The following is a 26,855-nucleotide window of genomic DNA, read 5'->3' as shown; positions in this document are numbered from 1 at the left end:
GAGGACATACGTGCAAAAATCAATACAATATCAATGGCTGAGATACAGACAGCACATCCATCCTCAGTGCTCAGAATGTCTAGTAAATAAATATTCTTCTTTTTTTCTTAGAAGAAACTGAGAACAGTTTTTCCAGAAACATGGTTTTGAATGTTATTTTCAATCCATGTCTTTCTGTATTCTTTAACAGCTGCTGTCATGTCTTGAGGCCTACTAAATACAGTATGTCTCTCTCCTCTCTCCCCCTTGGTCAGTCTCAGGTCATTACTCCTCTGGGGGTGGAATCCCTTAATCCACAAGCTCTCAGGTCAGTCCCTATGTTGTAGTCCCATGAGTACCAACCAGCGACTACTCTTGCAGGTCCAGGCATGGGCCCTCCTTTATCTTTTGAAGCCTGGAACAGTAGCTCTCATTAAAATGACCCCCAAGCAACTTTTCAGCATACCAAAGTAAAAAGCAGGGGGTCTACACCCATATCCACATACCAAAGTTTCCCTGTTTATCCACAGTTCGTTCAGCACCACCTTGTTCTTCACATCTGAGCCAGAAGGAACAACTTGCTTTGCTTTACAGGCTGTTCTGATTGCTTCTGAATTTTCCAGTCTGACAGCTTTTTCTCACTCTGGACAGCCTTTTCTGCTTCACCCCAAAACCCTTTCCTGTCTGTAGGACAGAATCTTTTAACTGATCAGTGTTTTCTGATCTTCGTCTTCTCAGGCTGAGACACAAGGAGTCCCTCTTTCTAGCTATAAACCTCATGCCAGTGTTTTGAGGGATGTTCCTTATCTGGGCCATTCTTTCATCTTTCCTGCCCAGTTCTTTAACAAACCCTTTGCAGCTTCCTTTGATTGAACTCAGTTCATTCAGGTTAAGCAGCAATAGAAAACTGAACAGGAAAAAGCCACATTTAATATTCATAGGAGGATACAAGCATATTTTTCCAGTTTGTCATCCATTTCCTTCAAAAGTAGCCAACTTGCTAGTTGTTGATGCAACAGGTATGTGTTTATTTGCTTTATACTCTGTTTCAGATATGTTGTCATCACGAGTAAAACAGTGACAATTCAGGCATACTTATTGTCTGTTTCGATTGCATGAGGCCTCAGGTTCAGCAGGAGAGCTGTACCTATTCCTCAGACATGTACGCTCTAAACATATGGATACACAGAGGGGTACATGCAGAGCAGGACGCTGAGTATAGACTTAGTTCAGGACTTTCAATTAAATAGCTGCTTATTGCTGAGATATCAAGATATTGTATGAAATTCAGTGGAAAAAAGTGAATTGTATCAAGTCTTAAAGATAGTACAAAAAATAAGTAGTAGAAATACGGAGCGATAAGATGCTGCTTCTAGCTTGATTATGCACTGATGCCAACGCTATTGCATAAAATTTGTGTAAGTCTTTGTGGGTATTTATATATGTCGCTGGTGCCAATCTTCTCTCCCTTTTGTATAAACTGCTGAATGTCACCATTTTCAAACACAGCTGACTGCCTTCTCTGCCTGGTGCATGCTTTCTCATAGTTTTTGGTTGGCACCCATGAAACAGCTGTACCTTGAAGGTTAAGAAATCCTTACGTGTGGCTCAATTCACTCATTCCCACTGCTGCCCCTGCACCGCGCTGTGTGAGAGCCTGTGGCACAGCCACGGCATTGGTGTACTCTGTTTCTTTTTGAAAGCTGAGTAACTTCTTGCATTGCAGAGCTAGCTAGGGTGATTTGTACTGTCACAGATGATATTACTCTAATTGCTGCTGAGGCCAGCTCAGGTTTGGTCTTGGGAATTATGAAGCCAGGCTGGGGTTTTGTGTGAGTGGGCACATCAGACTCCATGGCTGGATCTTGACCTAGGGAAGACACAGTGTCACCTCTGGCCCTAATGGAAGAAGGCTCCAAGCAAATGGGACCGCAGCTGGCAGAGGTCTCCACAATCCCATTGGAGGTATTTGTCCCCTTTATGTTAAAAATAAAAAAATAGAAGACCTTGCCAGACTAAGTGAATTTTTGGTAGTAATAAGTAATAATGCATTGCTCAAAATGCTAAGTCTTACGTGTGTAGAGACAGCCTGTTTCAAATGGCTTGAAATTTAAAAGTCCTTTTTATTTATGCTTTCTTGAAAGGAAAGTGGAGGAGGTGATTTAAAAATAAAATCTCCTCTAATTTACTTTGATTACTGGACTTAGACTGTCATGCTGACTTCACTGTGACAGTTTCTCTTTCCTTTTCCCCGTTACAATAGCTTGGTAACTGCAGTGAAATGAACCTAAAGTGACAGCTTGAGACAAGGAGGAAAACTAATATACACTGTGGAGAGCAGGGACCGTCCGAGTGGGTGACGTCACTCCGAGGGGCACCATCTGAGTGTCAGAGCTGTCACGATTCATTCCTTGCATATCAAATCTGCTCTTCTTTCGTGTGGAGCAGGAGCTTTTTACCTTAGGTACTCGAATCAAATATCCCTTTCATTTGTTTGTATTTACTCAAGTGTGTTCTGAGGAGACTGAAACCAACCATGTTTGTAGCCACCAGTCATCAACTATGTTGCATGTGCTGGATGGTGTGACCTAGCAATATGAGTGGCTGTCAAATGTTTGATCTTCTAATATGCACTCTTTTTTGCCTCTCCTGAACTGCTAGTCTTTGTGAGCATCCACTCTACTTGTCATCTGAAATAAGGGTACAAAGCCTGCATCGTGTATACAACAGTCTTTGGTAGTCAGCCACGTCTTCTCCTTTAGGCCATCGTCTTTTCAGCCTGAACTGAAGCCTCCTGCTACCATGCACACAAGCAGGAGAAACCCTGCTTCTTTCTTTTTTCTCTTCTGCCTATTTTCCTCCTTTGTTGAGTTCACAGAGAACTCAGTGTTAGATGAGTGATAACGTGTAGTGAAATGCTGTTAAATATATGGGATTCCAAACATTAAAATAACTCTCCTTCCTTGAATTATCTTTCATTGCAGATTGTCTGAAAGCCCAGAGAATTTAGCAATACAATGTCTGGGCAGGATACTTCTGTGCACTGAGATATAATAAGAACTCATTAGGGACAAGCCACCAAAAGGACAAAGTGGGGGCTGCGGCATCACAACTACGTTAAAAGCTAGATTCACTCATACACAGAGTATTGGCAAGTATCATAGAGGAAATTTCATGCTTACCACTCTCACTGTTTGCTTGCTGTCACTTTGAGCTGACGCAGGTGTCTGTATTCAACAACCATGCACAAGGGCACGGCTAGGTTGGTATCCTCAAAATTGCCAGATTTAGTGTAACCTAGTGGACCTGCATTTCGTGTCTTGTCCTGTTTCCCTTTTTCTAAAAGCTTTGTATGATCTTTTCTGGGGTTGTGAGTAATCCAGAGTCAGTGATTAGTCATGAGGCTGTCCCAGTTGCTTGCAGGGGGAAAGGCTGGGACCTCCTTGCTCTAACAGTTAATCTAAAGAAAGCTCTGCCCTCCTCTTTTGAGCCAGTTCCTTGTTTGCCTACATGAAGCCATGAAAGCCCAGTGGTTGCCATAGGCTGGACCCTTTGGACAGCAGAGGGCACTAATTATTACTGTACCCTAAAGCCTCTCATTCTGAAAAAAAAATTGTCTGTGGGGCAGATACTCTTTTAAGTCATCTGGTACCAGCTAAGGATGGGGCCAGTGTATATTTTTCTGCTACATACAGCCATACGTTTATCATGACAGAGTCTTGATTTGAAAAGGGAACACAGCCTGCCTTCTTTACTGGGACTCGTACTTTATCTCCTTCTTGTAGCTGTTTTAGGCCATGGCTATTTGCTTGTTAGCAGGGAACAACTCTATCATGTAATCAGGTATCGCATAATTGTAATGTTTTTTTACAAATATTAATGTATTTCTTTGCCAGATTTGCCCAAGGGTATCCTATTCCCTCTTCATACATGCAAGACATTCATGCTCTTCACAGTTATGTAAATTTCCAAGTAAACTGGGAAATGTGTTTGCGAGAATAAGATATCAGCAAAGAACCAGAATTACACCCAGGCCTGTCCTGGCTTCCACAGCACAGTGAAGGCTCCTGTAGCAGCAGCTCTGGGCAGGAGCTCAAAAAGTACCACAGCTACCCTGCCCTTGGGATTTAGCCAAGGGAAGAGGGAGGAAAGGAAGAGGAGAGAAGGGGAGCGAGTGTTGCTGATGGGGCAGAGGAGGGTTTTGTTCATTCATCTTTATTGCCAAGAGCCCTTCACTGGGCAGAGCTGCAGGCACTCTGATGCAGATTTTCCCAAGAAGTACCCACCTTGAAACTCATTTTTTTACCAACACTTTTCTAATTTCTCAATCAGTTTCAGTTCAGCCAAATCCAAATATACTAGAATAAGCTTTTTTTAAACTTCATTAATGTGAAATGTGTTGACAATTTAAATTCAATCCTACTGTCATATTTAAGGAACATATGGAAAATAGTCTGTACAGATCAATCTAAGGAGCATTTTAATGTGGCTTTCCTTGAATGAGCTGGTTAAATTATGGTTATATATGTCCTAACTTTAGAAGTGTTGAAACTGCTGGCAAGTGCTTCCAGACAAATTGATGTCAAATAGCAGAATACAATCATATATTCTGGATCTTGACTAGAAAGGGGAATGTGACACTGTGAAACAGTGCCTAACTAGTCTCTCATATGCTTGTAGTGTTTATACTTATGGAAAAACTAGTAAGATATGTAATGGTGCCATCCAGATCATTTGTATATGTGGCCCAAAAGAGTTGAAAAGATATCACAGAAATATTCAGCAGAAGAAAGGGAAGAGTTTAAAGGGAGAAGGTAAATGAAGGAATTGAGAGGTTTGCAAGGATGGGCATCCCAACTCTGAAGAGGAATCATTCAGGAAAAAATTTTGTGAAGTGACTTCTTCACCTCAGTATTGAACCTGATATTTCTAGATTGTGAAAACCATAGCAGTACCTCTTTATAAAGCTTTTAGGAGGATCCGCTTTCTGTTCCTGATTAGGAAAGAATGAAAAGAGCATCTCCCAGAAGTCAGTATTGGTGTTTGCATTAATATTAGAACAGATTGGGACAAGAATTTGAAAGTCATCTTTAAAGTTGTTGAGCCATGCAGGCAGTGTGGTTATGTTTTCTGTAAAGCCATGTCTCTGTTGCCTGTCTTAATTCAGACTCTCTACAGATTAAATTAAAAAGCTCTCCATTACCAGGAACACTGTATGCTTTATGCCCATGGATAAGTAAAGTATACCAACACTGGAAGAATGAATAAATTAACAGACAGCCTGGAGCAACAAGTAACTTGAACTGTCTTGACAATAAAAAAAAAATGTGAAGGGAAGTTAAAGTGCAATTCTTATCTATTGACTAAGCCTGGGAAAGATAATAAATTCATAAATTCTTAAATTCTAGGTGGAACTTTTAGAAAAACAGATAAGGAGGACACACAGTATACAAATCCTGGGAATCCCAGAGGGGGAGGAAGGTAAGAAGCTACCATACATCCTACATTATGCTACAAAGAACAACTCACTGTATATTGAGAGCTTATCATGTTGCTGTGAAAAGGGCACCATAGGAGACCAGCAACTGCAAAACTGCTCTCCTAAAGTTAATGGACTTGGGGGGTCAAGGGAAGAGTATTTTTGCCTGCACAAAGCATCAAGGACATTTAGTTTAATAAGTGGCAAATTTTGATTTTTTTTCCCCAATGCTGAGCCCTGCACTCAGCAAAATTGTGCTCTTCAGTGCCCAGAAAACATGCTTTCCAAGAAAATAAGTGCTATCAGTTAGTGTAGTCTCGCTAAGTTGAGAGTCAAATAGCCCTGGAAAATGTACTTATTCTAGATGCAGTTGAAGGCAAAATGTATGTGTATGAGAGAGAGAAAGAGAAAAATCTTCAGCTGAAGACTACATAGCTGTATACAAACTGTGATTTCAATGGGCTTTATTGTACTTTGATCATGATTTTGCATTTCGGCTGGTGTCATGTTATAAATAGTAACTGAATTCCATAAGGAAATGGCCATCATGAAGCAGGCTACAATGGCAAAGTGAAGGGGATGGATATCTTTTTAGGATGCTAGAAAATCTATTTCAAGTTCTATTATTAGTTTATCTCTCTCCTCCCAATTTTTAATAAAGTATTTAATACTGGCAGCTTTTTAGCTGGAACTGAACATTTACCTGCATTTTTGGAGGATTTTTATATGCAAATGTACATTTACATTGGAAAGTATGTTCCAGGCTGAGTGATGTGATGGTGTTCCATTTGCCAGACTTATGTGGAACTCATTATTTTTCTTTCTGGTCAGCTGAGTGTGCTCTGTTTGGCCAGGTATAGTTCATTTTTGGGTTTATGCTCATGGATTCAGTGACACTGGACAGCAAACATTTTGAATTAAAGCATAGGGGGTTTAATATAGTTTGATAGTAGTTGAGAAACGTGAATCACTGTTTAATAGCAAACAGACAATAACAATGGAAATAATGACAGTGCTGATCTAACCTGTACTCCCAGTGGTGTCTGGACCATTCTTTGGTTCTTTCTTGTTCCTTTGCTAATCTAAACTACTCCACTTCGATGCATTCTAATCATGTCTACCTGTTTTGTTCTGTATTGTCAAAAATTCCTCAAAACTCTAAACTTCCAGTCTCTATTTGATACATTTTCAAATACAGTTACCCTGTCCCTTGCTATAGGAAGGAAATCCCATGCACATTTGCAAAACTGTCTTTAAGACTGAAAATCTGCTTTCAAACTTTCCTTTGCAAAGAAGCCTGCAAAAAAGTAGATATTTGTGTCACTAAATTAACTGATAGCAGTGATACTGCTGATGAACATTGTCATGTCACAATTCTCCTGAAGTCCATACGCTTCTATTGCCTTTTGTTTAGTCCTTAGACTGAAGGACATTCAATCAGGGATCATCTTTTTGTTCTGTTTGTGCAATCTCTATCACAATGAAATCCTGCTCTGTGACTAACACTCCTAGGTTATATGGAAATAAAAATAAACTAATAATTGTAAGCATATGTCTTACTGTGGGGCAAACTCTCAGTTATTACATTATCACTTCTAATTTGTTTATGATGTGATCGATAAAACACAAGACTGTTCTGAATGTTGTTTGATGAAGAATAGACAGTCATAGTCTGCAGCATGTGTCTGCCAAGTCACCAGTTTTCTGCTACTGTTTTTCTCCCTTATAGTTAGAAGTCCAAATCAGTGCCAGATATTCCTAAATAGGGACATCTGTAATGGGCTTCTTGTCCTTTACATGCCTCCTGCCCAGATTCCATCATTACTCTTCTTCTTTCTGTGTTTTTAAATGATTGCATTTCTCATATTAGGCAAATCCTGTCCCTTACCTGGATGATGTCATTAATCTTCTTTTACACCATGATATATTACTAAGTGACATACTGCATTGTATACGTATTGTTACTCCACTCACACGCTTAGTGAAGACATTGCTGGCATGTGGAATGCAAACGTCAAGTCAGCTGTGAAAAAGTTCTTTTTAAAAATCATGGAAAGTATGTGCGCCAGCAGGACAGACTGCCCTTTTTACTGCAGATTAAGACACAAAAGGATGAATTTTAAGAGAACTGGGAACACTTGCCAGGGCTATGCTGATCAAATTGCTTGTGTATGATGCTTTATATTCCAGCCTGAGAAAATACTACGGGAGGAATGTGACCTTTTTGGCTCATTTTCAAATACTAATTGTAAAATTCCAAGTTTATTGGTTGTGAAGAGTTAATTCTTTGTCCCCCTTGGTATTAAACTGACGGTTCAAAAAGGCCTGGTCTTATTTATTGTTTAGGAAGCATAAAAGTCTCTTGACAGGCTCTAAGTGTAGTGAAACTCCTTTTTGTAACCAACAGAAGGGTGGAAGCAAAAATAACAGCCATAATTTTGAGGACTAACTGGTATAAAACACAAGGGAAATAATAAAATATTCAATTTGGTTGAATTTTGCTTGTTGCCAGCAAGATATTACTAGCTCCTGAATGAGCCATGCCATTTCATTCAAAAAAATGGGGACCAGCACTCACTTTTTGGCATTCAGATAGCAAAGAATTTCATAAATTGAAATGCTGTTTGCAACGATGCAAACTGACCTCCTAGCATTAGCTTGGAGACTGTATTCTAAACAGCTATGTCCACCCAGCATAAATGAAGCATAATGTAGCCATCAATCCTCTTTCCAGTGGTGTCTTACACCGCCTCTGGCCTCTCTGTCATGCTACATTTTTGCTTAGGATTAAGGTATCCCTGAACCATTGGGGAACATCCATCCCATACCAGCCCTCTCTTGGAGACTGTAATTTGAGAACTAGTAAGATGCTAATTAAGGGATTGAGGCATATAAATAGTTTGTAGAGAAGATCATATTGGGGACAGAATACTTTTAGTCTTATCATTAGTTGTCTTTACTGGATCATGTTTTCATAAACTTTTAGCCCACAACAGGCTCAGTTTTTAAACCACTGCTTATGTTTGATCTTTGCTAGAGCCAAATACTGCATTAAGAAACTCTATGACAAGTGAGATGCAAAACTCCTGCTCTGGAAGCTTTTTTTTTGTTTGAGTTTGAGAGACAAAAACAACTCAGTGCAGTTTAATGATGTTCTGGTGGATAGAAAGTGAAAATATTTTCTCTGCTTTGGAGAACACTAGACTTGGTCTAATTCAAAATAGCGCTTTCAAGTACTGAAATTCCATTTCATTTGTTAAAGCTCTAAATGCACCTTTGATTACTTTCTTATTACCTATTGATATTGTAAAGATAAATTTATTATGTATTGTTTATTTTGATAAATGTTTAAGCATATCCTCACATTTTATCATAAAATATTTTTATGCAATTTCTGAATAATAATTTATGAACTACAATCCTCACTGTGCATAGCAAATGTTAAATGTTGTACTGTTTGCAGACATTAAGCCTTCAGTGTTATCTGAGATGTTGCAAAATCATGACCCCTTTAGAAGACAGCGCTAAAGCATTCCTTCCATAGCAACTATATTCATAGCAGCAACGTACCAGAGTCAGTCAAACTAAATAAACCATCAGAAATTCCGTACTGGTCATTGGAGTTTCCATTGTCAGATTTTGTCTGAAGTCGCAATACAGATAAGTGAAGTGTAATATTTTCACTAGTGTGAAGCTTCTGATCGATACCACAGTTTGGTTTCTGTAAAGAGGGACTTTAGTATGGGCAGTGGTGCCAAATTTTACTTTAAAATGGTGCTATGGAAATCAGATTGGGTTTTTTTCGATAGAAGTTGACAAGAGGCAGATTTTTTTTTCTTATTTCTTCCTTGCCTTAACTACGTACTGTCAGTTAGGAAGCCCACAGCTCTGTACTGAGATCTATGATTCCCAGTTTGTCTTCTGTGCTGGGATCAAACTGGAATGCATAGCATGTCAGCACAGCAGCATGGCTGATGGCATCATGCATCACAGAGAAGGCCTGCTTCACATGCAAGCATTCTCTGCCAAAAGACAAAACCTTGTTCATTTCTAAAATGTAATTTGTAATGTGTTTTGATAAATATTACTAGAAGTTTGTAGTTTAAGCTCATAGAAGGCTCTGAAAGAAAAGCAATATTCAAAACAGCTCATGAGAAAATCCTTTTCTTGATTTCCTTGAGGCTTTTTTGGAAGAAACGCAAAACTCCTAAAGAGTGGCAGGAAAGTAGAATATAAAGATTTCAGATTAAAAAATCAGTTTTGTCTTTCCCTTTTAATATTTTTAAGTGAGGAAAGAAAACCTCCCAAATTTTTATTTTCAAACAATTAGAAGGGAACGGTTTTGTTTACTGCACCATTATAGTCATGGCACTGAAGTCTAAATGAACTTTTTAATCTCATTAATACAGCATGTAATTCAAGTAACTGACTTTAACTTGTGAAAGATACCACTGATTTTAAGGTGCCACTGAGGACATGGGTACATGAACAAAGTTACTGCGACATGATTAGCCAAGGTGCACATTCACTTTGTCCTAGCGTGCATAACGTTGCCTGTCTGTGTGCTCTCACTTCATTCTAACTGTGTGGTACATCACTTCTAACAAGGGGCAAGATTTTCTGCTTCCTTGTATATAAACATCTTAACATCAGAGATATGTGCTTCCCTCACCAGTTTCTTCTCCTAATTGAAGTAACTTACATGACCTTGCGTCTGGCTAGCTGCTCACATCTAAAGCAGTACCTAGTGATGTACTTGTAACTAGTGAGATTAGCATGATATATTTTAGAAAATAATAAGTTCTATGACAACTGTTGCTAGCTGATGCAGAAATTACCATTATTTTGCAGAGGGAAGAGAATACTGGAAAAAGGCGTAATTTATATCATCTCCTGCTTTGGTAGGTTCACGAAAACGATACCTTTTTGTAAAGAGATGCCTCTAAAGACTTATATCTCTTTATGTTAATTAGCTACCTTTCCTCTTTCATTCAAGCTTTACCTAGCTGCTGTTCTCAAATAGGTAACAGGTGACAGACTGAAACACTCTAAATGGAGGCTGCATGTCACTGAGTTATGAACTGATGCAACCAAAGATGAGGGAAAAGTGGTCCCAATAGTGGCACACCAGCCTTCCATTACAGCAGTTTGGGGTGACAGTGAATGCAAATTGGACAATAGAACTCAAATACCATAGACCCAACAGAGACATGGTCTGTAACAGGAAAGTATAGGAATTTCATGTTCACCTACAGCTTAATACAATAAACCCCCCTGGTATTATATACTGGTGACTCAGGGTTATAGATGAGGTGTTTTCTTTGAAGACATGAAAAAGTCATGATTTTGGTTTGGTCTGTGGCCCTAAGGATGACTCCCTGTTACTGCTAGTGAGTTTGCCTGTTTGTTTGTTGTTATTTTGCACATCACTGTAGAGAATTAGAGACTTCACAAGAAGAATTAAACTGTCTTAATTTTTTTACTTCTAGAGCATTGCTATTGTAATTCCACAGAGTTCTATTATCTTCTCATGCAGAAGCACATTGTAACTTTTAGTTTTCGTTGTTTCAGAGGAACGGTTACATTAAAAAATAATAATTCTCTTTCTTGCTATCATTAAGGAAAGTTGTGGACTTCTCATTAGATTCTACGTAAAATGTAAAGGTTTACCCTTCAGCATAGAGAGAGAGGGGTATCACCAGAACATCCCTCTCCTGCTCTCACTCAAAGGAAAGAAAAACTTCTTTTTTTATGTTTCAGGATAGTCCTATTTTAAGAACTAGTCCATGGAGCAAGAGTCTAATGTCATTGCTTTGACTGCAGTGCAAAGGGAAACTGGAGCATGAAAACAAGCACAAGCAAAGAAATAATACCCTGGTAGTGGAGCATTTTGGAGTTCATTTTCAACAAAGAACAAATAATCTTGCTCCCCTCACAATATCTTGTTTAAAACTAACTAGCACCCAGAAAAATAAGCAATAACTGAGATGGGGCGGGGGGGGGGGGGGGAGGGGAACCCTAGTTTCTGCTTTACTAGGACCTGCTCTAGGGCTTAGTTGTTGAAAAAGCAAAACTCCCACTGAAGTGAACATCAGGAAGCAGTACCGCAGAGCAGCACTGTAGCCTGATGTCCAACATGACCATCCTTCTCCCCAACTTCTCTTGCAAGTTTGGAGTGCACCACAGAAGGCAGTGTCTCCTGAAAGAGCTGTTTTCCAGGGACCGATTGCAAGATTTCAAGTAATTTATTATACAGACTTGATTGTGAACACAAAGTACACCTATCTGACTGCAAACGTTGAATCTTGTGAAGGACTCCTGTGTTTCCCTAGGAGCAGAGAGAGTACTGCTCTTCTGGAAGGGGCTTTGAAGCAGAAATGAAAGTAGAAAACAGCATCACTTTAACAACCTATGTATCCCTCTTTTCTGTCTATGCAATGAGTAAGTTGCTGTTATTCCTAGTGTTGTCAGTCTGGAACCATTCACAGACATCCTCTCTCCATTTATCTGAAGACTCCAAACATTTCTTTTTAAAAAGTTACATCCATTGGCAATGCAGTGAGCCAAATTATTGTATGTGTCAGTGATCCCAGAAACGAACTGAATTATCATCATTCTATTTGGTCTCCAACATCTGCACAATTCACATTATCAAAATATAGGCCAATATGACATATTGTACGCCAAAATGAGCCCTTTGATTTTTGCAATAAAAAGGTATGAGTTGATTTTTTTTTTAATTCATACAATACAGATTTATGCCCACCTGAAGATCTCAGTTCCCTGACATAATTTACCCAAATATATATAACATTCTTCGGAGAGTAGAAAATAAATTCCTGAAAAGAGGTAGGAAACCCCTCCAGAGCAAACAATGAAGCATCTTCATTTCAGAGCCCATTTCTATTCCCAAAGGCAATAGGGATTTGATGGACCTGGCAGACGTAATTCCCAAGCCAAATTCCTCTTACAGACAAAACCCTGCTGGCTAAGCCATGCTTTCATACTCAACAAGCTCCAGCACAGCCTCTGATCCAAAGCTGGCAGTTTGACACAGGAAGAGAAGTGATTTCTCAGGTGAATATGTTGCAAACCATGTCTCCTCTCTAAGCCTCTAGATTTTTTCTCACACGCTGAGCAAGAGGAGTAACATCGGTCCCTGTGGTACCTTCTCTGTGCAGGGGAGCAATGACTCATCATTATCTTTTGAGTTTTCACAGAAGAGAAGGAATGCAGACACTCAAGAGGTATTGTCTGTTGCTGGTACCTACAGATAGCTCAACAAAATATAAGAATCAGATGTCTCAAAGGATAGTGGTTAACCAAAAATAATTTGCATTGTAATTTCCTTTTGATCCATAGCCTGGGCTGCTGCATACCCTGGCTTATAATGTGACTTGTCAGGCTGACAGAAATGTAAAGCTTTTAGTCATTGGAGTGTCTTGCCATGTTTTTTAGTGAATTAGCTGGAAAAAAAAAGATTTATTAGTTTACAATAATGAAGGAAATCAGCACATATAGTTATTTTTGCTCCTCAGCTCTTTGTTTACCTGCACCGATAGAGAGATGTTATATTCATCAGCAGCAATGTACCTTGTCAGCTTTTACTAAGGGTGTGATTGTACCTCTTGATTTTAAAATAAAAACTTATCCTATGGAAGGTTGTCATGAAAGGCTGGCTGAAATTCAGGGAAAACTGCATTTCCCCTATGAGATACTATAAGTTTCTATAAGAATGCACAGCTTTGAGATGACATCTGAGCAATTTAATTTGAAACTTCCTCACAGAAATCACAAACCAATTCAGCTTTCAAATGAGTGGAGGCAAGTAGGGTACATGAAGTTGTCAGTTTTCACAAACTGTACTGCCATTGGGATTTTTCAGACATTGACATGGAGCCATGGTCTACCTTTGACACACAACTCATCCTTGGACAGATTCTGGGCATTGTCCAGCAATTGATGGTCTGTCCCATCCACAAATGGGCCTCCAGCAAAGGGCACCTGGACTCCTGCAGTGAGAGGGTCCATGGGTCCATCCCTTCTCTACAATCAGCATTGGTCAGTGTTTTAACAAGTTCCAGGTATGGCTCAGTAATTCCTTATTAAAACCCTTTCCATTTTTAATGCCTTTCTCAGCTTGGACTTTCCCTCTAACATCTGTCTTTGTGATTTGTTCTCTTAGCTATCTTTATGGCTCTGTGCTTTATATAAATCCACAATAACATCCCTTTTGCTTTCTTCTTTTCATCAGCCAGGAGGAGAGTATTTTCTGGTGCTGCCAGAAAGTTTCCTCAAAACCTTCATCCTTTTCTTGTCTTAGTAAAATTAAGGCTGAATTCCCTTAACGTATTCTAGTCTTCCTAAGGCAGCTTTCCCATGCCTCTGTATTGTGCCTCATTGAACAACACGGCTTGTACTTCTCACAAAGTCACTTCAAGTTCAAATGATGAAGTTATGATTTGATGAGTATTAGCTCCAGGGAAATGGTGATATTGAAACTGTGTTTGTCCACCATGTATTTATCAGGACAAAGTCAGTCACAGTTTTTTAATTGTCATTCGGTGCTTCCTGGGTTTATACTTGAAGTTGGTTTGGGTTGGTTTTTGTGTGTGTATGTAAAAATGGAGCTACTGAATATAACCAGGGGTTTTAAACCAAAGAAAAATGGAAATAAAAATTTGCTGCAAAATGGCAGCTATGAAATTGGACAACTTCTCAATCCCTTATGCCAGTAGTTTGCCTAAGAACTGAGTAAAGCCCTTCAAATTTAGCCCAACATGATGAATTGGTCTAATTCCTAGCCTTTCTCCAGTAACATCTTACTTTTATAAACTGGTAATTGGCCTCTTGAATTACCAGCAGTAATTACCAAGGACTGGCAAGCAGCAAATTAATAAGTATCTGTTGTTCAAAGCCTTATTTCTGAGCAAATATGATGTTCAAAAAGCAAGGGCCGAATAGCTTTGACTTGAAAAAAGGCATAATGCAGGCAGATGCTGTGCAAGTTTCCCACACACATCTCTGCCAATGAATCTCACTCCTGACCTCAGTACCCCATGCTATTCCAGTTCTGGGCATCTGTTGAGCACAGTCTGTCAACCATGCTGTGCTGACTGCTTTGGTTTTCTGATGGGAACAAATAGGGACTAGGTGGAAACCATCAAAATCACATCTTTGAGATTAAGAAAAAATAGTTGTCTTTTGAGGCATTCATTCAAATTATGGATTAGCTTGTATTTTATGGGTGTTTTATACCATCCATATTTAAAAGCAACTCCTAAACAAAAAGTCCTTTACAGAAAGCCAGGCCTACAAAGAAAGTGTATTTTGGTTTGATTTTGTTATAAGTTGTAGGTATCTTTTAATCTTCTAGAGTCATAAATTGAATTGAGAAGTTTAAACTGGACACGAGGAGAAAAATTCACCATGAGGACAGCCAGGCACTGGAAAAGGTTGCCAGAGAGGCTGTGAAGTTTCCATTGTTGGGGATTTTCAAGACCAGACTGACAAACATGCTGAGCAACCTGGTCTGATCTCATAACTGATCCTGCTTTGGGCAGGGGGTTGGACTACAGACCTTCTGATGTCCAGTCCCTTCACATCTGAATTGTCCTATGATCCTTTTGGGACTTTGTTGATGAGAAAGAATGATTGATGAAGATACCTGTAATACCTGGCATGGATTTGCTGGACCATGTGCTGTTGTGATTGTTAAGAGATACTGCGGTGCTCATGGGGGAACTTTAAAGGGTGTTTTATTACAACTAACCCACTCATGCCACCAGGTTTCTATTTAGTTCTGTTTCTCATTATCAATATAAGAAGGACTTAACCAGTCACAGAGCTGACTGGGAATTTCTGATAAAACTTTTTTGTAGCAAAATACAGAAATGTGTCACTTTCAGTTACATTTTTATTGAGCTATTATAGCACTACAATTACCTAGAGTTAGAAAATAATTTTCTCTTCTAATCATGATTTTCCCAACAAGGTCTTAGATTCATTCTGTAGAAGTACAAAAGCAAATGAGGAACCATTTTAAATTTTAATGAAGAGAAATGCCCTTCTTCCTAGGAGTTCGTCTGCTTCTATACCTGATTTATCAGCTATGTGGCCAGAGCTTCATCCTGTATTACACTACTGTCATCGTCAGAAGGTTCATAGGCTTCAGCTGGTCCCAGTCAGCACAGGCAGTTACACTGTAAGTTTCCTGAGGAATTTTCTGTGGTTGAGCTAGAGGCGTAGCTACTACTGGCTCTAGTTTCTGTGGATGGCCTGTGGTTTATTACACTGACATCTTGCATTCGATAAAATTACACTCCATGCACTTTCTTGCAGATTGATAGGTATAAAACTCACACAAAGAACATCTATGACCACAGGACCTTCTACCTGATGTTATGTGGTTATGATCTTTGCCACGTAACCTGTATCTCTGTTCTGGAGTGCTTGTTCTTTAACAGTGACTTCACAGTAAAATGATGCTTTTTTTGGTCAATGTTGTGTGCATTGTTCTTAAGCTGAAGATATGAAAGATAGTATAGTGAATAGCATCTGAGACCAATAATGTGAATCACTAAGGCATTTTGAAGTATGTGCAGGGCATAATTGATTAATTAATCTTACACTTTTTGATAGCATCTGTTTACTGTGTCACAGAAACAAGTTACTCACTCATAATGAGCAACTCATGAGGTACTAAAATTTAGTTATGTCTCACAGACGCACGTCTGATACCACAAAACTCAAAGTCAACACCGTGCAACTGAATTGGGCACTTCTACATCTCTTTTCTTGTTATGATTTCCTGTGGGAACGCTTGTGGTAAAAAGACAACTAATATGTCAAACTAGACAGTAAATTGATTTGTTATGTCAATCTCATTTAAAGCAACTTTTCTACTACAATATTCATATGAATTTGTGCAGGTTTTTTATATTTAAATCATAACAATGCCAAATTTACGGGGATATTGGCAAGCTGTGCATCAGGTTACACACTCATCGAAGCTGAGGTCCCTGTTCCATGGAATTCAACAGAAGCAGAATTCAACCCTAAGAATTTACTTCAAACCTTTTCCAAAAACTAAAAAGTCAAGAATCTTTGGAAGGTCCAAAGAAGTGGATACTTGTGTGATGCCAACTAGCGTCAATTAAGTTTTGTCAAGATACAGCAGATTCATTGGTTCTGAAATCTGAGCATATCATTTGAGCAAACATTACATTTTCTGCATGTATGTATTCTCTCCCCCTGCCCACACACAAATTATTGGAAAAAATCGTATGTGTTATGTTTCAAAGCAAAGACTCGTATCTATTATGTGATTTCATCCATAGTTGCATCCTAATACAAATAACTATTCTGATTTCATACCCCCAGGCAAATGCATTTAACTGCAGTGCACTGGCTGAGAGCTCTGTTACACGTTCTGTACTAGGATATAAGGGGTTTAAGAATATACAAAGTGTTCACTTGTGGATTCAATCATGGCAGTGTGCCTGGGAGCAGCATTGCAGCCTCTCCAGAGCAAACTTAAATGATTTAGTGTAAAATTTAGACTATAGCACAAATGAAAACTAGGAGAAAAATGTCAATAAAATTGCAAGGGAGAAGTAAAGACCGTTATAGCACTTTGGAAACATTAGCAATCTTATTCAGAAGAAATTGCAGTATATGCACACTTCCGCAGCATGAAAGGTCATGAATCTGCCTTCCACACTCAGCTGAGCTATTATATTAAATAAGAAAATTCACCCTGGCTGCAGTCATACTTGTGTACATCCCTGTATGCTTCCTCAAGAGAATATTGGGAGAGTGGAAGGCTATAATACATTCTCCCTCACCCATGTACCCTTGCTAATCACAGCCCTTATTTGCCAAGAAAACAAAGTTGCATTCTTCAGTAATATCAGAAGTATTTTAAGAATGTCAAAAGTAATGTCAAGCTGAGCTAAAGTTGCAGTTATAAACTCCCTTCAACCAGGATGCAAATTTATAGGCACTCATACCTGGATAGGTAGGTATCTGGGACCTAATACTCAAACTCAATGCACGTACCAGTTCTCTGGCACGCCTGTGCTGATGCCCATCTGCTAGTGTGGCATTGTGCCACTCACAAGGTAATAACACAATTTCAACTGGAGATAGTTGCCAAGCACAAACAGTTTTATAAGTTGAGCCTTCAAAACACAGTGCTGTGAAAGATTTTTCCGTGTAAGATCCTCTTGGGAAAACACCCACCATATTATGCCTATATGCATGTATTCAAGTACTCGACATCACGTCTTTTGACATGAAATATAGGATACACACAATGGAATGCTATTGTTATCCCAAAACATGCAACATTTGTTCTAGGCAGTTGGTGAGACTGAAGAGACAAGCCATAGAATCTCAGCAGCAATTAAGATGACAGTAATAATAATAATACAGAAATAATAATTAGTGGTAGTAGCATTACAACCGCATTGCTAGCTGCTCTTGAATACAGAAAAAGTTACATTGCATGTCAAGGAGTTAAAAAACCTGGATATTCATTATCCATTCTCAGCCGATCTTGTATCTATTGAATTTTGACTGTAACGAATCTTAAATAGTAATAAAGGAAAATTTGGTAATTTCTGGCCAAACTTACAGACTGGCTGAGGTTGGAAGGCACCTCTGGAGATTATCTAATCCAACCCCTTTGCTGAAACGATGGTCAGCTAGAGTCAGTTGCTAAGGGCCATATCAAGATGGATTTTGTGTATCTCCAAGGATGGAGACTCTGCAGCCTCTCTGTACAACCTGCTTCAGTGGTTGACTACCCTCACAGAAAAAAGGTGAGGTTTTATGTTTAAATGAAATTTCCTGTATTTCAGTTTGTGCCCATTTCCTCTTGTCCTTTCACCAAATGCCACTGGCTCCATCTTCTTTTTCCCCCCTCCTTAAGGTATTAATACAGACTGATAAGACCCTCCTGAGCATTCTTTTCTTGAGGCTGAACAGCCTCAGCTCTCTCAGCCTCTCGTCATATGACAGAAGCTCCAGTGCCTTAATCACCTTCTTGGCCCTTTGCTGGACTAGCTTCAGTAAGCCCATATCTTTTTTGTACTGGGAAGACCAGGAACTGACCCAGCACTCCAGATGTTTCTCACCAGGGCTGAGTAGAGGTGAAGGATCATCTCTCTCAACACGCTGGCAACACTCTTCCTAATGCAGCCTGGTGTTCTTTGCCGTGAGGGTATATTGCTGGCTCATGTTCAATTTGTTGTCCACCAGGCCCCCCCAAGTCCTTTTCTGCAAAGCTGCTTTCCAGCTGGTTGGCCCCTAACATGTACCAGTGCATCCCCAGATGCAGGACTTGGCACTTCCCTTTGTTGAACTTCATGGGGTTCCAGATGGATCATTTCTCCAGATCCCTCTGAATAGCAGCACAATCATTTGGTGTTTCAGCAATTCCTCCCAGTTTTTTATTCTCTGCAAACTTGCTGAGTGTGCACTCTGTTCCATCGTCCTAAAGTCCAGATAAACAATATGTATTGCTCTTCCATCATCCCCTGAGCTAGTCATTTCATCATAGAATGCTATCAAATTTGTCAGGCATGATATCTCCTTTGCAAATACATTCTGTTTACTCCAAATCACCTTGTTCTTAATGCGTCTGGAAGTAGTTTCTGGGATTATTTGCTCCATCATTTTCCAAGGGATCGAGGTGAGGCTGACTGCGTTGCAGTTCCCCAAATCCTCCTCCTTGAAAGTATGTGACATTTGTTTTCTTCTAATCCTCAGGAACCTCCCCTGATCACCATGACCTTTCTAAGATAATCAAGAGTGGCCTCACAATTACATCAGCCAGCTCTTTCAGCACTTGTGAGGGCATTCCATCACGTCCTATAGACTTATGTATGTCCACTTGGTTTAAATGTTACCATGATCCTCTGCTATACAGGGTAAGTCTTCATTTCTCCAGATGTTTCCACTGGATCCAGTCTTACCCGGGGAAGCATATTTGGCTGGGTTGCATCAGAGACCATCACTCTTGGGTTGGAGTTTGCAGAGTGTAGTTTAACTTACTGGAAATATGATGGATGATGAAATAGTAAAATATTTTCACAGTCCAAAAATACTATTAAGTCCAAGATTACGAAAGAGACCTCACTCTCATCTCCAATTTTAGGGTATAGCTTTTTTCTTAGATTTTATTTTAAAATGCAATCCAGCAGGTATCTTTTAAAACACTTTGCATTGCAGTATCCACTATTTTAGATCGCAAAAATTACTCCAAATGTTGGCAAGATTATATCAAATATTTATAATATTATAAATATGTGTCAAAAGTTATGAAAATTAAAGTGAGTGCCTTAACTATTGGATAACCAGCTAGTTATCTAGCTAGCTGATTTTTAGATATAGTCACCAACTTAGGCCATCCTTGCACTTGCTCCTGTGGTTAATTGTGCCTCCTGTGAAGTTAAAGGTTACAAGTAAAAACTAGGGGAAAAAAAAAGCAGAAGCTGGATTCTCTGTAGTGCTGAATGTATAATAACTGCTAAAGACAATGAGAGGTAAGGAGTTCCATTTTTTTCAGGATCAAGTCCTGTCTGCCACAATCTGATCTTTCTCAATCATCCTTATCACTTGTGGTTGTAATATTCTTTTATCTTATATAAAATGCAGACTTTAAAAAACAAACTCAATGGGGCACAGGAGGCTGTGATGAAATGAGTGATGCTATTCATAAAAAGATGATTTGAGAGAATGAACATTCTTGTCTACTCATTTGGGATCTACCTCAGTGGTTTCAAGTTTGTGAATGTTATCCTGTCAGTAAGTCTTCTCCAAAACTAGTTTTTGCAATCTGATACAGGACTTAAAAATTTCTATTTTACTCAGTTTAAGTGAAAATTAAAGACAAATGTGTATTTAAACCTTGGTAGCCGTGGAACACGAAAGGGTGTTGTAAAATCATACATTCGTGTATGCACTAATCTACCCTATCACTAAAATTCAATCCACAGACTATCTAGTAACATGGCATCCTTGATTTTTTTCTTCATGAAGATATATTATGTTTTGAAAGAAGACACAGGATATCCATATCTTCCTTGTATAAACATTAATGAGGTTTTTAACCAGTAGGATTCTTTCAGATACTGGAAAGCAAAAGCAGAATTCAAGACTTTTCTACAGTTTTGGTCAAGAAAACATCATTGTTTGTTCATGGCTCCATCACAGAAAAATTGGAAAAAAAACCCCCAAACCACATATTTTAAGGGAGAAGAAAAATCTGGGAAGGTGGAAAGAGTTACACTGGCCTGGACTAAAGGCTGAGCAGGGCTTGGGAGCAGGTGCCACTCACCATATGCAAGAACTGGCTCTCCAGAGCTGGAGAAGGCAAGAGTTCTGCATTCTTTGTGGGTGACTGGATACAGACCCTGGATCCATTGATTATGAAAGGAGGCTATTGAACACATTTCTGATAGTGGCAACTATAGATCATTCCAAAGAAAGTTAGAAAAATTATTTTCAAATAAGAATTACAAAGAAATAAGAAGTTAATTTGTTTCTGTATATAAAATTTTATGAAATTCCAAGATTTTATCACATATTAAATTCATTTAAATGAAGGAGAGAAGATAAATTTGAAGTAGATGATACACAAAGGATGGGATTTGTCCAACTTCTTGGATCTGTAGCCCTGGTCTAACCCAGATATCACACATTCCTTTGTCTAACTTGGGTAAAAAGGTATTATTTGTATATTCTAGAAGGGAAATTAGAAAAAGGATTGTGAAGAATTCTGATTCATTCGAACTACCATGTCAAATCATTAAACAGTGGCTAGTTTGGCAAGGGTCCAAAATGAGGAATTCTGCAAAGTTCTTACTAGTGCTTAAAATGGAAGAAAGGCATTAACAGTGAGAGGGAATTAGTCTGGGATAAAAGGGAGGGGGGGGGAATGATGGAAAGGTTAAAAGAAAGGGAAAAATGTGATGGAAAATTATTTTGTTTAAAAGCTGGCATTTGGTATTTTCAAAGGGCAAAATGTATTTTTTGTTTTATGACAAATGAATGTAAAAATGTGCATGCCTTGTGGCCTAGAGGACAAAACAGTAGGATCAATGTTCTTTTTGTACTCTATGAAGCTTGAGATTAAAGTCCCCACTGATAAACTGAACATTCTTTAAAAGTGACCAGAAGCAAACAGTGTCTGTTTGCTGCGACTTTATTAGAAAGATACCACTGAGAATAGCTAAGAATACTATTTGATCTTAGACAGGTTGACCAAATTATTGCAGTTGGCTCCAGTACATGAGATGCTTTCTGCAAATTATTGTTTCTGGTTATAAACCTTTATAATATCTCAGAATGAATTATGTATGTATTTCATGTTTTCTTTTCTTTTATCAGCCTTGATGTTCTCATTTCAAGTTTCACCCTAGCCTCCTAATAATGCAATATTGAGGCCATTCAGACACTAATTATGCCTCCATGGCTTTCTTGAAATGACTAAATCAGCATCAGTTCTATAATTATCATTAGCAAGTTTGTATCCGTGCCTCACATCACATGAAAAGCACAACTTTAAAAGATTTATGAATATATGCATCTATAACATTGAATGTGCACTTTCTAATAGTATACATACAAAAGGCATAGAGATGCTTTAGACATATGCACACCTGTATATATGTTCTCATTTTATCTTCACTGAACTCTGTTGCGTATCTTAAACACAGCCTGATAGTATAAAAGCTAATACAATATTATTTTCTTAATAGAGATGTATGTATGAGATAACCTCAAAATGTGTGTATTTAAGCATCCTGACCATTTAAATAGTACAAAATGTAAGCAAGTGTTTATCAACACTAGCTTTCAGACTTGATGATTTCCTAATTTTCTATATGTTTATATAAAAGCCTAGCAAGAATGACTGACAGGACAGAAAGAAGTATACAAATGCAATTCCTCTATATTTTCATTGTTTCTCCCTTTGAATTATTGATGTTGCCAGTAGTCATTTGTCAAGAAAACAAATCAAGATACATATACTATAGTGTTGCACTTCTCTATGTTTGTAAGCTGTTCGCTCTGCATAATGCTTATGTTTCAAGCAAGAGCAAAAAAAGGAGAATAATATAAAATAAATATTTTTCCTAATTTTGTAATAATAAAGACATGAAGAATAATGAACGTCCAACATAAAAATAGTACAGAAAGAGAGCTTGTAGACATCTTTGAGTCAATTATACCCTACAGAATCATCTGCACACTTGGGAGCTGAGAAACATAAGTAGACGTATGCAACACAGCATCTTATGAGGTGGTACAGCACCTCACAGCCCAGTTTGGTCTCCGATAACAACCAATTTCTGAATTTCTCTCCTCCTTCCTCTCCTCCCTCCCAATACAGATTCTTTGTTTTGTATGAAAAGTTGTGCTGATCACTGCTATTTTATGACCTACATTATTACCCTCTAGGTAGCAGAATGATAGTGCCAAACTAATTATTGCATTGTCTAATTTTAAATCCAGGTCTAGCGAGATTAACAACTTGCACATTAATTCTGAGCATCAACAGTGCACCTAACATAATGCAGTTTTAAATGAAAGAAGCCTGCTCTGAAAACTTTTATATACTTTTGTCTGGATCATCAGCTGATGTAAATTACTACAGCTCCATTGACTTCAATGGAATTATGCCAATCTTCCCAACTGGATGATCTGGCCTTTTTTCTTTTTTTTTGTCCAGGAAATGTTTCTGGTTTGAGCCATGTGAATGTCAGAGGGGAAAACACTGATTTCACTTATAAGATCTCATCTATGTAAGCCCAGAACATGTCTGTTAAACTCCATGGATTCATTCCAGGTTTTTATCCCTGTAAATGAGATCAGAATTGGCTTGGAATGTGCTTTTGGTTCCTCGACATCCCCCTCCCCAACACAAATACTCTCAGTATAGAGAGGGATCTTTGGTTCTTCCCAATTAAAATAATATTTAAAAAAAAAAAAGAAGGACATTCACAGCCATGGAAAGTGTGAAAACTACTTTGTGGATAGGTAGAAAACCACATTTGGCAGTGTGTCCTTACTTGCTGTTTCAGCCTGCTAATTTTTGTGAAGAAACTTATGTGTTGGAAAAACATAGAAGCTCCCTGTATCTAAATACTGTCAAGAGTCAGGCAAATTTAGATCTAAAATGTAGCTTCTGATCCTTAAAAAAAAAAAATCTTAATTTCATATTATTGAAGAGAGAAATGGGTCCTGGAGAATTGCTGAACCATGTCCATTTAGCCAGAAAATTAAATAATGAAGTGTGTAGCACAGTGGCTATAAAGTTTCATTTTAGACTGAAAAGCTGTGACTGAATTGAAAAGACTCTTAGACAATTTTTCTGTCTTTTCAGTCACATGGAAAGAAGAAACATTATCAACAATTCCCCTCCCCATCTCTTTGGCATAATAATTGGCAGAAAACATTTAATAAAAACATTTAATTCAGACTATCAGACCCCCAGAACCAGAATCCTAGATACCCAAGGTTGTGGTACTAATGGCATCATCTGTGTGGCTGCCGAAGGGCTATGTTGACGCCCATGATAATATCGTATAGTACTTTGACTCATGTTTAATTCTGATTAAGTTGTGCAATTGTATCAATTTAAGGTCAAGGTCTTGAATAAATTCTTTTGTGAGCACTATTAGCAGGTCTTTTAAAATTAAAAAGACCCATGTGTCTAATGGTCTTATGAGAATAGAATTACAAACGATGATCTTTAAAATAAATTGTAATTTTATGGATACTTATTAAGAGAATTTATTGTATTGGTAATTTGCTATATCGTAAGTACTGCTGCCAGTTTAGTGACTTGTAGCAGAAGAAAAGAATGCAGCAGCTACTTGTTACTGTATTTTTGCCCTTGCCTTTGGTACTGTCGATTTGAAGTGGGGAGAAGGTTTCTACGGGATATTTAAGGTTTGTGATCTCCTACTGTGCAGTAAGGATGAACTGCAAGTTGTCATCCTCTGGCCCTGATCCAGCAAAGCACTTAAGTGTGTGCTTAACTTTGAGCATTCAAGTTCCATTTACTGTAATGTGATTACTCATGTGCACAAAATTAAGCACATACTTAAGTACCTTGTTGATTGCAGCCAATGCTGTGCATTTAGCAAATTTGAGCTTTCTAAGGAAGTTAGAAGAAGAAAGTACAAGTTAGCAAGATTTAGTTATTGCATTACAAGCAGTGGCAAAGGATGCTCTCATTAATAGCACCAAACCCAACTGTATTAATTTACTTTATTAACTTCTTTGTCTCCTAAGTAAGACAATACTTCTCTTGCGATGGAAGAATGTCACATGTAAAACAGTTGTGTTGCTCAGATTATCTGAATAGAGATGTTTGAAGTCTGAATATTTTTTTTCTTTTTCTTCTTCAAAAATGTAAGGTATACTTGTCTGATATGTTGGTGCTTTTTGCACATTGGAAAGGTATTTAATTTTGGATGTTTGATTAAGACTTATAAACATGACATTCTTAAAGATGAGTCCCTAGCAAAAGGTTAAAAATGTTTCACTTGTTTGAAAAGCCTTAGAGAACGAAAAGCTTTAGAGATGACTGCATAGACAGATAGATTGATAATGTAGTTTCATTATTTAAGTACACCCACATCAACACTAAAGACAATGTTTAAAACAATAAGAGTCATAAACATTGTCTTAATTTGACTGTAAAAGGAATTTTATTCTGTGAAGATCAATAACATGGTGTAGGAGTGTTACTTAGAGCACGATATTTACCTAAGAGTAAAGGAACTTTTACTCATCAGAAGAGAAAAAGCGGGTAAAAGTCTGCTCCTAAAGCAACAGCAAATAAAGCCCTGTGGGTATTTTGTCAGACATGCAGATACTATAGCGTATAGTCTATTAGGTGAACTTTTTTCTGGGCATATGTGTGATTTTGAGCAATTCCAGTGTTCTGCTAAATGTTTTTCTTTCCTTTGATTCCAAAGTTAATTCTATTCATTTGTATGGTAAATGACACATGTTATAATGTGCATTTGAAGATGAGATACAAAATGTACAAATGAGAAGAGTATATAAAGTGCTTGGAAAAAGCACTTGGGGGAAAAAATTGTGATTTTGTGAGCATACTATTGCTTAATTTTCACCATTCCACTCCCCTTCCAAAATGAAGTGATTTTCTTCTTTCTGGGCGCTGACTAAATGAAGTCATTAAGTATTAAGCATTAAGTAAAATACATTTTTGTTACTGGTAATCATTAATTGTAGGCTCTAACAGTCGGATGCTTAGAGTCAAGATTTCATTGTAAGAACCTTTTTCTAGTTGCTTGTAACTTTGTCAAACATAAACCACTGGGCAGCAATTTTCATGCCAAATATCTGCCTTGGGCTATTTTTTCAAAACTTTCAGCAAATCTGGTCAGCTGTTTCTCAGAATGCACTGAGGGAAAATCTGTTTTGCTCACGTTAAGAAATTTTTGAAATATTTTGTTGACTACTTTCTTGTAGTGGGACTCTGAGCTTGGGAAGGGATATTCCTCTTTCACCAGCCTATGAAGATCTTCCTCAGTCTGGAGAAATCTGATCCTCTGTAAAATTGTTTGCATATTTCATTTACCAGCTTCTTCAAACATTCTGTCTGCTGTGGATGTATTCTTTCCTGGGGCTTGCAGATCTGAGCAGAACTTGCTCTCAGATTTCTCTTTTCGATTGCCAGTGGTGCTAAATACAAAGAGAATAAAGGTGTCCATCAGATGTTCTTGGCCTTCTTCCTGCAAATCACCGGACAACATGGAATAAGAAGCAGCTTGACTGGAATGCAGAAAAGGGATACCATCAAGGAAGAGGAAAAATAAGCCAAAGGAAAATGCGTTTGGGCACAAGTCAATGGTCATAACATGTGACGATGGTTTAGGACAAGGACTTATGAGTGAGACTGGCACTAGATAGAGGGGCAAATGGGAAGGATTGCAATTGAGATATGGAATCAGGGCGAGAATGAGAAAGATGCTGGCACCAAGGCAAAGATAGTACTGGTCAGGGAAAAAAAGAAGTTAGAGACAGGAAAAAGAGAAATAATGTGTTAGCAGCTGTCATTCCTGCACCTTGGTATTCCATTGTCACTGTAAAATGTCTCTGAATCCTACTGGCCTCATGTGGACACCTCATCTCCCTCTAATTCAAATGAGCAGAGGCTATTTTAAATGAGGAGAACAAGTTATTAATATATTTGTTAAGGTAAATGACAGGGTTAGTGTGGTTTTTACCCAGTTAATGAACAACACAGTGAAAAATAGAAGACGACAGAAGAAAAAAAAACCCTAAAAACATTCAGCTCCTTCCTACAGTTCCCCAAGAGGGACTTTCTGTATTAAAGTTTGCTTTTAAA

This window comes from Grus americana, chromosome 6, assembly GCF_028858705.1.
Source record: "Grus americana isolate bGruAme1 chromosome 6, bGruAme1.mat, whole genome shotgun sequence".
Taxonomy (NCBI): domain Eukaryota; kingdom Metazoa; phylum Chordata; class Aves; order Gruiformes; family Gruidae; genus Grus; species Grus americana.
Note: the sequence above shows the minus strand (reverse complement) of the source record.